Below are 16,294 nucleotides of genomic sequence, written 5' to 3'. Positions count from 1 at the left end.
TCTTGGACTCGCTTCTCTGCGTAGTCCGTTTCTTCCTTCCTCAGTCATACTCCGGAAAGGCCAGAATCCCACGTCCTTCAATTGCAGGCCGTTGTCACTTCTGACCCGGATGCTGGCTGATGCGGAATAATGGATGGACTCGACGTGTCACGCCGCGACTTCTTTATTAACCGCTTCATTCCGCCCTGACCGGTGTTCAATTCCAGGGCTTTCCAAGTCTCACATGTGTGCACACGTGCATTACACAGGTACACTACGTTGCTTCTAAGTGCCTCGGTAAAATCCTCGCAATCTCATCGGGTGTGACCGACCGCGTCGCACCACATACATCATTGGTCGACTGGAGGCCTCTGGTGACACGATTGCCCTCCGCTGTCTCTCCGGGCCTGCGCGATTTGGAGATCCCGTACCATCTTAGTGAGGTTTTCTAAGGCCGCGCCTCCAGATGGGCCCTTGACCACGTTAGTGGAACCGCGCCGAACTCGATTCACCTTCACGTCTCTACCATTCGAGCAGAAATTGTTCTTCAAGCTTCCTCCCTCCCGTCGGGCCTACTGCCGTCACGCCCTCGTCATTGCACTCACGCCGTTTGTCAAAACGGTTGTAGACCCTTTTCACCACAACCCAATCAGTCGTAATCCCCTCATCCGTCTCCAATCGGAGACCCACCTTCTCCTGATCAAGCGCATCCACTGACTTGATGAAGAGTAGGACCTGGCTTGTATCGTCCACAGTTCGGTCCAGCACCGAGAGTCGAGAAAATTTCCTTTCAAAATCCTAGAGGAGCGTCGACGTATTCCTCCCCTTTCTGGGCCTCTCAACCCATACCATAAACTCCCGCTTCGACAATCGAAGAGAGTCATCGAACCCGTACCTCTCGAGGAGCCGTACCTCGAACTCCTCCCAGTTTTGGCAAGTTGCTTGTACCTCAAGCACCTCAGCGTGAATGCTCGGTGAAAGCACCCAAGGGAATCCAAACAGTCGTTTGTCCTCCGCGATATCCCTCATTATCATCTCGGCCCAGTAGGTCTGAGGATAACTCGTCGCATTCTTCCCACCAAACCAGCCTATTGTGCCCACAATCGATTCAATGGCCCTGTCAAGGGCACCCGTACCAAGGAGCGTAAGTAGAGGAAAAAGAATAAGGAAGTCTTTAGGGGGGTATAGACCGTTAGATATCTAGATGCACAGGACACCACCAGCTTGGTCGGGATCAGAGCAACACGCTAGACAATCAACAAAACGAGTACAAACATTCGATCAGAAAAAGAAAGAAAGAGAAATTATAACCAGCTCAGCCGGGAGCTAAGCTATGAGCTCAACAATCAACACATGCGCACTAGTATGGAAATACAATGTGGAGCCTTTGTCAGGAGCACACGTGCTTCCTACATGAGCAAAGGCATCTGACCAAAGAAACACCAACAGATGATAAGAAATCTGAGAGCGAGCGCTCGGTTCCCAGTCCGGTAGCACTTCGTTCTCCCAAAACCGCGATCCCCCTTTTCTCAGCCCTCTCTCCGTCCTTTTATATCCCAAGGAGAGGGGGGCTTGTTACATCATGTAGTTATTCCCTGCCGCCTCAGACATATATTCTTTTAGATTTGATCACTATTTAATTCGTCCTATTAATGTGCCCTTACATCACACCGACTTAAACTTAGTCCGAGGTTATTTACAAGCATTTAGTACAACTTGCATGCATCTGTGCACGTGTCTATTCACGCACCTTTGATCCTTTTCCCCTTGTAACCAGTTTTCCTCACGACATCCTCCCTCACGAATCCCCACATCCACCGATCTGTGCAGCGAGAGAGAGAGTGAGTAAATGAGGTCGCGTGTTACTCATCATCCTCCGACCCGTCGACTCCCTCGTCTTCGTTCGTTCTTTCCGAGTCATTATCCTAGCCCACTCGGTCTGGGTCCGACCTGTCCTCATACCGCTTCTTGAAAGCCTTGATCGGCTTTCCCGCAACCGGTACCGCTATTCTAGTTTCGTCACCAAGTAAGGCCCGAACCATCTCCTCGTGAATTTCCCCGTCACCTTATGCTCTCAAGGCTGTTGTCGTATACCAATACCCAATCACCTTCCTTGATCTTCTTCGGTCTTACCAAGCTTGATTTTACCCTTGTTAGGGATAGATGTTTTTCGTCCGGCCTGATGTTGCCCAAAGTGACAACTGGCATTTCCCAACTATCCGGGAGGTAACCAAGTAGGAGCAACGTGAGTACCTCGTCGACCAGAGGTACTTCTAATGAGATTGTTTGGTTTATCAGCCCCTGGAATGCATGCATGTGCTCTGCCATACTGGATCCGTCTTGGTATCCGAGTCTCACTAATGGTAGCCGGTTAGCTACAGGGTCGGAGGGTGGGAGTGGGACAAGTCTGAAACCATCAGAGTCAACAAGGTTCAGAAGTACGAGGGAGTCAAAGTCAGATTGACAAAGTGGTGTCATGGAAATCCGTGCGGATGCGTAGAAATGGAGCAGGACGACGGGGGTCTTCAACCAAGGAATCAGGGAAGTGAGGGGGGGAAGAGTCCGCACTTTGCGGAGGCTCCGAGACCGCGGGTAAACTGAGAACTGTAGTGAAAGAGAGAGAGAGAGAGAGAGAGAGGTAGAGTGTCATGCGTAGCCACAGACACCCACGTAGACAGACAAATAGAGACGCGACGAACAACTTGTATTAAGTAGATAGGGTTATATTAATCAAAACATGTGCATGGCGCAGTAAAGGATTACAACTAGATCAGAGCCGGTGATGGAGTGTAGAGCTCCTCTGATTCTCTTCTCCTCCTCCCAATCGTCCCCTAAAACATTCTGAGGCCGCCCCTTTTATAGTGCAAGGAGCGACCGTTACAAAAGCCTTTAAGACCTGTCACTATCCTCCCCAAATTCTCTCCTCGTAACTCTCGCCCCTACGTGATGTCAGAACTCCTATTAATTGTCTAACTACCTAGCACCCCTCATTCTACCAATACCTAATATTTACATAGTTTAATTCAGTAGGGATGTGCACACCCGTGTTCCCGCGTGTTTCACATTGTTTCCTCCTATGGCCCGAAATCTTCACAACATCCACCCCCACCAAACGGCACATCCTCCGGTATGTGCCGGATAGCGAATTTAGTGAGGGATTCCGGGGCCATCTGCTACTCGTCGTCCTCTTCTGAACTACTGCTTTTGGCTCTATAGACCGAATGTTCTAAAACCAAGGAGTGTGTGCTATGGTTCTCGACAAAACTATTGGATGGAGGGTAAATACCAAAAGAAAGGAAAGGAGAAATGTGTAAGAGTAGAGTAGAGTAGAGAGAGAGAGAGAGAGAGAGAGAGAGAGAGAGAGAGAGAATTGAGACAACTTATATTAAGGAAGGCCTTATTACAAACTGGTTTCGCTCATACGAGCTCATCAGTGCAATAGGCCTTGTTTTTACAATATATATATATATATATATATAGTGAAGATGGGGTAAGAGAGAGAGGGGGTGTGTGATGAGAGCATATAATGAATGTGTGGTAGTGGAAGAGTGAGAGTAATGACGTGTAGAGAGAGAGAGAGAGAGAGAGAGATTTAAATGTCTATCAAGGGTAGTTAAGGGGTATAAAAGGGTATGTTTTAAGGGGATGTGATGTAAGGGGGTATGATGTAAGGTGAGTTGATATAATGGGGGTGATAAGGAATAATGAGGGTAATAAGCGGAGAGTATGATAATGTATTATAAGAGGGCACTAAAGGAGGATAAGGGGATGCTAGGGATAGATTATGGGATAAGGGTGGTGGGGTGGTGGGGATCTAGTAAATTTAGTTTGGACTAAAAGTGAGTGTAGGGTTTTAGATTTAGTCCAACATACTAGAGGTTTGGGGATACTACATAGTTGGGGATCCTTAATAAAATCACTATATAGGTTAGTTAGAAAAGTTTCAATACCTAGTTTAGGGGTGTTATGGGTATATTGTTACCTGGCCGACAAAGGAGCTAAGGACTCCAAGACCAGGGTGTGAAAAGGGGAATGGTTATTTGGGAATCTGTTGTAATTACTAGTCTTAATATATTAATATATGAGAAGATGTGGACGGACGGACCGGAATCGGTATGCCGATCTAGATCCGGACCGATCCCGAATAGGTGCCGGTTGGCACCGTTTTGTACTTCGCACTGGTGACCTATATAAAGGCCCGGTTACAATGTAGTCATCAACGGAGAGTAATATAAACCTTTCGTTTAATCATTGAGTATTGTTCACCGTTCTGTGCTTATTGTATATCTTACGTGTGTTAATGACATATTACTAAGTAACCGATTAAGGTCCAATTAAGCATTGTGTCATAAGTTATCTCGCCGTAACACCCTTTGGTGAAGTGTCTTAAGTGAACACCTTGTGTTAGGCTGTTGTCCGGCCCTAAGGATTAACACAATTTTTTGCGACCACGATTCCTGCACAAATTGCAGTGAACAGCGGCGGGAATGGATGACTAGGCCAACGGACGACCCGGTTACGGAGAGAGCACGAAGACTTGCGGAACAACGAAGGCAGCGAGAGGCTTTCCAGCAAGCAGCAGAACAAATCCGATCGGATCGATCATTTTCCAAAGTTATCCGGAAAGTGGCGGAGTCGCTCCGTCTGCAACAAAACGCCTATCCGGATGAAGGAAGCAGCTTAAGCAGTCTCCGGGAAGCGGAATCCCTTCTCCAGGCCTTGGCCGGAGGAGATGGCGAATCCGAAGCATTTTCAGCACTGGAATCGGATTTGGAAGGGGGTTACAGCGCGCACACGAACTATCGTAGCAGTAACGACACCCCAGGAGGATCAGAGGACGAGGAGTCGGATACATTACCGACACCGGAACCAGAATTGTCAGACAGGGAACCTCCGGCACTAGACGTGGAGCAACCTCCGGAGCCAGAAGAGTACAAAGAAAAACCTCTGACACCAGAAGTCGAGGAGGAGAAGCCGGCAACACCGAAGGAGGAGGAACACAGACCTCCAACACCGATAGAGAACCAACAATGACCTCCGACTTCGACAGAGGACCAGGAACGACCTCCGACGCCGACGGAGGAGCAGGAAAGACCATTGACACCGCCAGCCCGCACACTGACACCGGACGACCCACTACAAGAGTTGACCCACTACAAGACAGAGTCTCGATGTAGTCAACAAGATGCTCAAATGATGGTAGCTAGGCCTCTTATTTATAGCAATACCCAAGGCCCCTAGGCAAGTTCACACTTGGCCTAATGGGTTGTCTCAATCCCGAGGATTAAAAGTAATCCTCCCCTTCTTTACACTCTCGTTTAACCCTCACACTTATCCACGTGTATAGAATACTACGGTAAATTCTCACCACGGGATATTATATGGTCATGCCCATAACATACTCCCCCTCTTTAAAACATTGCACTCTTGCAATGGAAAGTTAGGGAAGTTAGTTCTTAGAGATCTTTCACGTTCCCATGTGGCATTTATTATTGATTTATCCATCCATTTTATTTTAAATTCTCAGATTTCTTTAGTACGTAATTTTTTTGTTTTAACATCGAGAATTCTTTCTAGTACATGTGGTTTAGAAGATAATTCTTCAGAAGTAACCAAAGTTTCAGTTGTAACTATATTGTCGCCAGAACCTAGAAGTTCTTTTAGACGGCTCACATGAAAAACTGGATGAATTTCAACGCCATCAGGAAGAGCGAGACGATAGGCTGATGACCCAATGCGTTTGAGGACTGTAAAAGGCCCACAAAACCATGGGGCTAACTTAGCGCACTTACCCTTAGACAATGTCTTAGAATTGTGAGGTACACGTAAAAATACCTTCTGTCCAGGGTTGAATACACGAAGTTGCCTATGATGATCGGCATAAAAACGTTGTCGAGGTACTCCTCGCGGATGCGTAGAATGAGGCGGGACCTCGGGGGTCTTGTACCGAAGAGCAATAGGGAAAGGAGAAGGGAAGGGACCTACTACGTGCGGGCGTAGATCCACAGGGACACGGCCCTTCGACACGAAGACGCGAGCGTGGAAACCAACACAGAGAGGCACAACGGTATGTAAGTATATATTAACAGAGACAAACAACAAAAACACGAAGTCGGTTACAACCGAACAGGCCGGCGAACAGATGCCGATGCCTGTTCGCAAACGCTCAGAAAGGAAGGAGTAGGTTGGAGGTGCTGCCGAAAGCACTCGGGCATTCCTCAGAGCAGCGCGAGCCTCATGAAACCTGCACAGAAAGAAGCTACGGAGAGTATGGAAGAGAGAGGAGCCTTCGACCTACAGCCCGACAGCACTTCGTCCTCTCTGATTCCGCGATCCCTTCCTCCTCGTCTCCCTCCTTTTATAGGCAAGAAGGGAGCCGCTTCCTATTAACTTCCTACCTACCGAATCTACCTACCTAGGATCTCCCATGTCCCTAATTCTCTCCTATGTACAACACAAGGCGTACGTGCATGAAGAGCCGGTTCCTATGCTCCGGCGCACCGATTCCGCTTGTGGACGGTTTTCTTCACGACATCCACCCCCACCTAACCGCGCATCCACCGGCATGTGCCGAATTGAGTTGGGATGGAGAAAACCGGTCCAGCCTTCAATCCCCACCCGTCGGTTCTTCCTCGGTTTCGGATCGTTCGTCGTTCCGGTCCAGGTTAACCGGATCCGGCTCGTCGTCGTGACGCTTCTTGAACGCTTTGATCTGCTTCCCAGCTACCAGTATCGCCATTCTCGTGCTGTCGAGTTCCGCCAGATGGTACGTCCCCTTGTCGTTGGCGCTTTGTACCACGTAAGGCCCGAACCACCTTCTTGCGAACTTCCGTGTTGCTCGGTGCTGGTTGTCGCGGCTGTTGTCATAGACTAGCACCTAGTCGCCTTCCTCGATCTTCTTCGATCGGAGCTGGTGCGTCCGGTCGAACCAGGCTTTGTTCCTCGTCGTTGCCACCCGAAGCTTTCCCGCAGCCTGCTCCACGTCCTCCGGTCTTCGCTCGAGCTGTCGTATACGCGCCGCCAGCAGTTCCTCCCAGCTCATCTCGTCTCTCCAGTCCACGGTTGCCCACGAGGAGATCGTACGTTCCATTGGCATGACCGGCTTCTGCCCAAACATGAGCTCTGCCGGCATGAATCCGGTTACCGAACTGTGCGTAGTTCGGTTAGCCCACAACGCGTAAGGCAGCAGCCGCGGCCAGTTCCCGACTTGCCCCCCGCATGCCCGAACTAACGCCTTGACGATCGGTCCGTGTCCGCGCTCCACCTTCCCATTCGCCTCCGGATTGTACGCAGTGGTAAGCGAGAGCTTGACTCCTAGCCGGTCGAACAACTCCTCGGCCTCTTCGGCGTCCAACTCCCCGCGATCAGCCACGATCTTCCCAACGCACCCGTACTGGCATATCACGTCCTCGATTAGGAACCAACAGATGGCCGCGGTCGTTTTGTTCTGAAGGGCTCGGCCTTCCACCTGGTTCGTCAGATCTTCCCGAGCCAGGACCAGATACCGCATCTGTCCTACGCCCATCTGCATCGTCACCAGATCTACCATCCATTTGAAGTGGATGGTCGGAGGGTACGTAGGGTGAAGCTCGTCCTGATGCCGGACTATGGAGTGCATCTGACAGCTCTCGCAAGTTGTCACGAACCGATGCACGTCCCGGTACAGTCCCGGCCACCAGTACTTCCCCTTTATCTTCTCGAACGTGGCCCACGTTCCACGGTGACCAGCCCAAGGGCTGTCGTGGTAAGCCGTCAGCAGCTCCTCCTGATCTTCCTTCATCGCCACCACCCGGAGTGGGACGCCGTTCCTCTTCTTCGGGTGCTTCCATAAGTATCCGTCCCGGAGAAAGAATCGGTAAGCTTTCTTCCGGATCCGGTTGGCCTCGTCCTTTGTCCATGACGCATCCGGCGTCATTGTCCTCAAAAATCCACCGATCTGGAGCCACTCGCCGTCGTACTTGCTCTCGTCGAAGTCGTTAAGTGCCGGAGTGCTCGTCCCATTTGTTGTCACGTACGCCGCCTCGAAGAAGTCCACGCCGACTTCTTCGTCCTCCGAAACCATGCCGCCCTCGTCATCAAACCTCGCCCTCGAAAGCATGTCGGCCATGGCGTTGTGCTTTCCAGAAATGTGTCGTATTTCCGGGTCCAGGGACTTGATGTACGCTATCCATCTAAGCATCGCCAGGTCCGGTGTCGCGCATCCGGAAACCATGTCGAGAATTGGTAGGCAATCCGTCTCGATAATCACTTCCGTCCCGATTAGGTAGTCTTTGTCGGCCTTTACTGCCGAAACGATACCCCAGAGTTCGCGTTTAACCTGGGCGTACCCTCGCTGTCGCTCACTGAGTACCTTTGCGCCGAATCGGATCGGGAACCGGGTGCCGTTCTCGTCTTCTTGGTTGACGAACCATCCGACCCCGGTCGGGCTCGTATCCACCGTTATGTAGACCGGGTTACCCTTCTCGTAGACAGCCTTCCAGAGTGTCGGTGTTGCCGCAAGAGCTTCCTTTAGCTTCTGGACTGACTCCGTGTGCTCGTCTCGCCACTCGAATTTTCGCCCCTTTTTCAGCAACCCGTATAGCGGCTCCGCAACGTGGGCGTAATGCGGGATCCATATGTGGTAGAACGCGCATGCCCCCAGGAACCTCCAAACTTCCGTAACCGAGCTACAGTCGGTCTTCATCGCGGAGATGGCTTCTACTTTTGCCGGAGACGGCTTCCGGCCATACGGTCCACACAGGTGTCCGACCACCAGGATTTCTGATTGCCCGAAGGCCAATTTCTCCCCAGAGAAGGTGAGCCTCACATCCTCTAGCCTTTGTAGCACCTTCTCGCAGTCGTCGATGTGTGTTGCCACGAATCGCTGGCATCCGTCCGGCCCGACTGTCTCGTCCTTCTCTTCCACCGGGCACCCCTTTATCAGGATGTCGTCCAGAAATGGCATGGTGATGTCCGGGATGCAATCACTCAGTACTTTGTTCATTGCATTCACCATGTGGGCCACCGAGTTGGTCCCTCCTTGTGGCAGGGTACACATTCGCACTAGGCCGAGGGGAGTTCGCATCGTCGTAATGTCTCAGCTCTCCACGGCTAGCTCGAACTGGTCGTACCCCGAGTACAGATCACCGACCGAGTAAATCGACCTTCCGGCGAAGGCCTCCGCAAACTCGTCTATGGTCAGTCCGATTCCTGCGTTCCGAATGGTCACTTTGTTGACCGGCTACAGGTCCTGAATGAAGCGCAATGTTCCGTTTTTCTTTGGTACGGTAAACCATCGGTTCGAGTATGGCGCGCTCGACGGTTCGAGAATACCCATATCAACTTTCTGCCTCAGTAGCTCCATCAACTCCGGGATGTGAGCTCTTGGTACCGGAATCGGCTTGAGATTCCCCGGCACATGCGGTACCGTGAATATCACCATCGGCTCCACGATTGTCGGGTCTACGCACCCGATCTCTTCCGGCGAGAATGCGAAGGCTTTCCCGTGCCTTCCGAGCATTCTCCGAAACCGGTCTTCCTCCACCGGCAGTAGGAACCCGCCCCCACCGATCTTGAGCTCCCGGAGCGTCCCGTCAGTGAAGGTGTGTCCTATGCAGGCCGGATCTCGTAAACTGGGGTCCGATGCAACCCCTCTGATTCGGGACTCGCTGCCCTCCGGTAAGGGTGGCGCGACTGGCCTTACCTTCCGGTCCACAGTCTTGTACTTCGTGCTAACTCGGGCCGTCCGATCCGACCGGAGCCCCTGGCTGAAGTTCGCGATGACTTCGTACATCTCTTCGGAACATACCGGTATCGTCCGGTCTTCGTTAAGGTCTTCTCCCGCTACCTTCCTCAGCATTCCCAAGGTGTCGTCGAAGGAGACCGCCTCCACGGCCCCGCTGATTTCCTCGTCCGGGCCGAGAACTCCGCACGCTCGAAGTCGCTCCTCCGCCCTTGCCCTTTCTCGGCCAACGATGCCGACCATCATACACCCTCCGTTGTTGGAGAAGCAGAATTTTGTACCTATCATACAAGGTTTCTTCGGTTTCGGTTCTATGATACAACTGTGGGGTCTTTCCCGAGTGTCCGGACTGTCTCGGCCCCACGCGTTGGCAGCCCTCTCTAAAAATCCTCCCGGTTGTCGCCACCGAGGGATTCGCGGTTTCGCTCATGGTTCGGTCGCACCATCAGAAATTGGACTGAATGGCGCCCGTCCTGGCTTTTGACCCTTGCGTAGGCCGAACCGTTGTCCAGCACTTTGGTCTCCATTCGCGCCGCCGTGATGTATGGTTCCCCTAATATGACCGGGTGTGAGGACGTCTCCTGTACGAAGAAGTGCTGGTCAATCTCGACGTCGCCAATCTTGACTCGCACGTTCGGGCAGGCCCCGTGCAGTTCCTCGGTGGCGCGCGTCACCGCCCGTATCTTCCACCCGTGCTTGGTGTTGATCGACCACTTTCCCTTCTTATAGAAGTCCATGGACATCAAGTTTATTTCTGAACCGTGGTCCACCAATGCCACCACCGGTTCCTGAACATCTCCGATCTTTACCGAGGTCTCCGTGGTCGCTCAGGCCCAGTGCGGCCTTGAATAGTGGCTCTCCACCCACTCATCTTCCAGCGCCATGTCGTCAATGTGCGTCGTCCGCACCTCCACCGGTCTTTCCGGTTCCGTCTCCGTCGACAGCCTCTTCCGTTTCACCAGGTCCACAATGGAGTCGTGGAACTCCTTCTTGGCGATCCCTAGCACCTCTCGCAATGACAACTCCACTTTGATGTCGAGGATCCATTCTTCTAGGACCTTTCGTAGGTCCGTAGTCCTTTCTATTTCCGTCCCCAGTCGGTATCCACCCTTCCTAGGCTTATCTTGCGAGCTGGACCCACCGGCATCGTTCCGTCGTTGCCCGAATCGGGTCTCATACCGTTGTAAGGGCCCGGCCGCTCCGGCTTTCCCCACTCGTTTGTCTTCTACCAGAGCCTCGTAGTTTCGGCAGGCGGCTTCTACGAAGCATGTCTTCTCCTCGACCGGATCGCCTCACCCGGTTATTTCCCGGACCCGTCTCTCAGCGCGGTCTGTTTCATCTTTCCTTAGCCGTGCGCCGGCAAGACCTTCCAGCATTGCCGACCAGAATCCGTCTTTGCCCTCCTTTCAAGCCTCGCTGCCCCCGACCCGAATGCCGGCCGACGCCGAGCAGTGGATGGCCTCCACATGTCGGGCCGCTGCCTCTTCCATCAGTCTCTTCATTCCTCCTCGCCCGTCATTTTGGTTTAGGGCCCTTCTGGTGTCGCCGGCGTGCACCTGGCCTTCCCACAGGTACACCACCCGGTTCCTCAACGCTTCTGCGAAATCGCCGCAGTCCTTCCGGATGTGGCCGACCTCGTCGCACCACATGCACCTGTTCCCTGCTACCGGCCGTCGGTCACGAGCCGGTTCGCCGCCTTCCCTTCGAGTCTGGGCGATCTGGAGATCCTTTATCGCCTGCGTCAACTCCTCCAGCGCTGCTCATCCGAACGAGCCACTGACCATGTCGGTCGAAGCCGGACCGGTTTCGAAACCATTCCCGGGTTTCTTCCCTTCGCCCTTGTGGTGCCGGTTCAAGCCTCCTTGCTGTGACAGAGCCCGCTCCGGTCTCCCCGTTGTCAGCCCATTCTCGCCATTTGTCGAAACGGCCACAGACTCTCTTAACCGCAGTCCAGTCGGTCGTCAGCCCGTCTTCGGTTTCTAGTAAGGAGCCGACTTGATCCCGGTTCCGCTTGTCCACCGACTTGACGAACAGTAGGACCCGGCTCGTATCCAGAATGGTTCGGTCAAGCGCCGAAAGGCGCACAAAGCGTTCCTCAAACTCCAGGAAGAGTGCCGACGCGTTTCTTCCTTTGCCGGGGAACTCCACCCATTCCATGGAGTCCCGTTTCGAAAGCTGGAGCGCGTCGTCCAGCCCGTATTTCTCTAGGAGTCGGCCTTCAAACTCCTCCCAGGTACGGCTCTCCGCCCGTACCTCGAGCACCTCCGCATGGATGCTCGGCATCGCCACTCGAGGGAACCCGGCAAGACGCCTCTCTTCCGGAATGTCCCGCATCAGCATTTCCGCCCCGTAGGACGCCAAATACTTCGTAGCATCCTTTCCGCTGAACCGGCCGATCGTACCGACAACCGCCTCAATGGCTCTGTCGAGGGCGCCGGTGCCCTCACGTGTGCTCAATATCCAATCCACGGCCAAAGCCATGGCCTCTGCAAGATCCGACCCCCTCATCTTCTGCTCTTCTGCCGCCTCCTTCACGTCGGGTTCACCAAGATGTCGAGGTACTCCTCGCGGATGCGTGGAATGAGGCGGGACCTCGGGGTTCTTGTACCGAAGAGCAATAGGGAAAGGAGAAGGGAAGGGACCCACTACGTGCGGGCATAGATCCACAGGGACACGGCCCTTCGACACGAAGACGCGAGCGTGGAAACCAACACAAAGAGGCACAACGGTATGTAAGTATATATTAACAGAGACAAACAACAAAAACACGAAGTCGGTTACAACCGAACAGGCCGGCGAACAGATGTTGATGCCTGTTCGCAAACGCTCAAAAAGGAAGGAGTAGGTTGGAGGTGCTGCCGAAAGCACTCGGGCATTCCTCAGAGCAGCGCGAGCCTCACGAAACCTGCACAGAAAGAAGCTACGGAGAGTATGGAAGAGAGAGGAGCCTTCGACCTACAGCCCGACAGCACTTCGTCCTCTCTGATTCCGCGATCCCTTCCTCCTCCTCGTCTCCCTCCTTTTATAGGCAAGAAGGGAGCCGTTTCCTATTAACTTCCTACCTACCGAATCTACCTACCTAGGATCTCCCATGTCCCTAATTCTCTCCTATGTACAACACAAGGCGTACGTGCATGAAGAGCCAGTTCCTATGCTCCGGCGCACCGATTCCGCTTGTGGACGGTTTTCTTCACGACAACGCGCTCTATCTTGTGCTGTTTTTATATTATCTCGTGCAATATGCAACATATCTTGCATATCCCGAAGAAAGTTTTGTGTACTTCGCAACTCATCATGATGTATATTAACATCAATCGGGGCTCGTGGCTGAAAACCATACATCAACATAAAAGGACTATATCCCGTCGACGTATGCTTGGAGTTGTTATAAGAAAACTCCAAAATTGGGAGATAACATTCCCATTTTGTTGGTTTTGCACCAACATATGCTCGAAGCATGGCCTCAATAATTTGATTTACTCGTTCTATCTGTCCATCGGATTGAGGATGATCCGTGGAGCGCATGCTCAACGTAGTTTTTAACTTCTTAAAGACTTGCATCAAGAAGTCACTAGTAAACTTTGGATCTCGATCAGTCACGATATCCATCGGTAACCCATAAAAATGAAATAACTCGTCAACGAATTGGTAAGCCAATTAAGGAGCTGTTACCATGGTTTTAGTAGCTGCAATAAATCTGGCCATTTTAGTTGGTCTGTCAACCTCAACCCAGATGGCATCATGACCTTTTTGGGTGCGAGGAAGGCTAACAATAAAATCCATGGATATACTTTCTCACTTATTATTGGGAATGTCCAAGGGATGTAAAAGTCCTGCAGCTTTAAGTCGCTCAGCTTTGTTAACCTGACATTGGTGACATTTAGTCACATAGTTATGTATGTCAGGACGCATCTTAGGCCAATGAAATTGACTGGAGATGAGAACGAGTGTACGATGTATTCCAGGATACCCTGCTCAGGGTGCATCATGGCATTCAAAAAGAATCCTCTTTTTGACCTTGGGTAAATCTGGAAAACAAACCTTCCCATTACGGTAGAGCAGATCGTAAGCAATGTGGAAGTATTCCTTCGAGGATGTGGTGGTGTCTGTTCCAGACTCAACTCTTGCCCAGTATTTCGCAAAATAACTATCATTAGGATACTTTCCTCGAACGTGATCATAAAGATCTGATGTTATTTCAGTGAAGTTAAGCTTGTTAACTTCACCGATGCGACTTAGTGCATCAGCGACAGTGTTCATGGAACCTTTACGATATCGTATGGAAAAATCAAAGTCCTGGATGAGATCAACTCATCGTGCCTTACGACCTTTCAAGTCTTGTTGGTCACAAAAATATTTCAAGGACTCGTGGTCCATAGTTACCACAAAGCAATTTCCATAAAGATAATGGCGCCATGTTTTGAGCGCATGTATAACTGCAAATAATTCCTTTTCTTAAACGGTATACCGACAATGAGCATAATCAAGTTTCTTACTCTCGAATGCTATTGGTTTACCATCTTGATATAAGATAGCACCTATAGCATAATTTCTTGCATCAGTTTCAACCTCAGAAGGTTTTCAAGGATCGGGTAAAAGAAGTGAAGGAACCTTGCACACCAGGTCCTTGAGTTCCTTAAAGGCGAGGTCTAGTATAACATTCCAGACAATAAGTTTTGTAGACTTACGCGTTTGACCTTTTAGAAGATCTATAAATGGCATCGTCAATTGGGAGTAATTATGAAGAGATTTTCGCAAAAACCTGACAAAACCAAGGAATGATCGAACTTCTCGAATATTCCGAAGAGTGGGCCAAAGCTTGATTTTCTCGATGCGAGAAGGATCAATTTCAGCTCCTCGTTCAGTTATGAGATGTTCAAGATAAGTAATTGATTTCTTGAAGAACTCACATTTTGAGATCTTCGCATAAAACTGTTTGTCACGCAATGTTTGTAAAACAAAGCTGACATGTTTAGCATGTTCTTGTAATGTATGGCTATAAACTAAAATATCATCCAAGAAAATAACGACAAATTTTCCAAGTTGTTCTCAGAAAATGTCATTCATTTCTTGTTGAAATGTAGCTAGAGCATTGGTCAAACCAAAAGGCATAACCAAAAACTCATAATGGCCATAGCGCGTACGAAATGCCATTTTAGGAACATCGTCCTCACTTATACAAATTTAATGGTAGCCAGTACGGAGATCAAGTTTCGTAAAATACCGAGCTCCCTGGAGACGGTCAATTAGATCGTTAGCTCAGGGCAATGGATACGAATTCTTGATCGTCACTTTATTCAAGCGTCAGTAATTAATACACATACGTCATGTGCCCTCTTTCTTTTGAAATTTCATCTTCTCTGCCCTTATATTTCTGAAATTTTCTCTTCATACCCCTCTTCTCTTTCTTCGTTTCCTTATGTCTCCTCTTTTTCTTCTTTCTTTTCTTCTTCTACGTTCTTCTCTTCTTCTGCTTTCTGTTTTCATCTCTGTTTGTGTCTTCGTGGCCGTCACTCGGCCCTTCTCTTGGTCACGCGTCTCGTCCGTACTCTCGAGCGCGCATCTCGGCCATCCTCTCGGCTGTACTCTCGAGCACGCGTCTTGGCCATCGTCTCGGCCGTATTTTCAACCGCGCCTCTCGGTCGCGCGTCTCATCTTGGCCGTACTCTTGACCGTGGGTCCCCGCCATACTCTCGACTGCGTGTCTCGGCCGTCTTCTCGGCCACGCGTCTCGGCGGTGCCTCTCTTGGCTGTACTCTCGGCCACGCATATTGGCCGTACTCTTGGGCACATTTCTCGGCCGCGCATCTCGGTTGTCTTCTTGGTTGTGCTCTCAGCCATGCTCTCGACCATTCATCGCCGCCACTCAGCCGTTGTTTGGGCAATTGCCATTGGTCAATCACCACTCGGCTGTTGTCGGCCACTGTCCGGCAAATCCCCGTCGTCATTCAGCCACTGTTTCTACAATCGCCTTTGTTCAATTGCCGCCACTCTGGCCGTTGTTCAGCCATTCTGGTAAGTCTGACCGTTGCAGCTGCAACCACTGTCCGACCATCGGTTGGTTGGCCATTCCAACCATCTCCGCCATTGTCTCTGTCGGAATCATCCGCAATATTCCTCTTCTTCGGTTCCTCTCCTTGGGATGTCTCTGTTGTCGTCCGCCAGCTGTTGCCGTTCGTCGGTCATCGTCGGAGGCGGCTATCGGCCGATGTCTCTATTCGCCGTCGCTGTCACCATCAGCTTCTTCGCCTTTCACCGGTCGTTTCTGTCTGGCCGCCGCTATCTCTGTCGGTTGCCTGCCCACTGGCCCACTCTATATCGGCCGGTCGTTCGGCTGTCTCCGTTGCCGCCAAATGGCTCTATTAGATGGACGTCAATTGTCCCCCCAACACCACTCATCGACCTCTTCCTAGAAAGTATTGTGGCCATGGAAGATTCTTCATGCCTTTGCATTGGTTGTTGCCTCATCTGTTGATTATGAAGAGCACCTTGAGGCTTCATTGCAATGCTCCTCTCACAAGATACTGGCCTCTGCTTCTCGTAATGACTTGCCAAGTAAGATGATTTGGTGCCTAATGTGGTGGTCGGGGATGC

This window comes from Azolla caroliniana, unplaced genomic scaffold (assembly GCF_043228905.1).
Source record: "Azolla caroliniana isolate FFs.n. ecotype wild unplaced genomic scaffold, voAzoCaro1.0.p SCAF_6, whole genome shotgun sequence".
Classification (NCBI taxonomy): domain Eukaryota; kingdom Viridiplantae; phylum Streptophyta; class Polypodiopsida; order Salviniales; family Salviniaceae; genus Azolla; species Azolla caroliniana.
Note: the sequence above shows the minus strand (reverse complement) of the source record.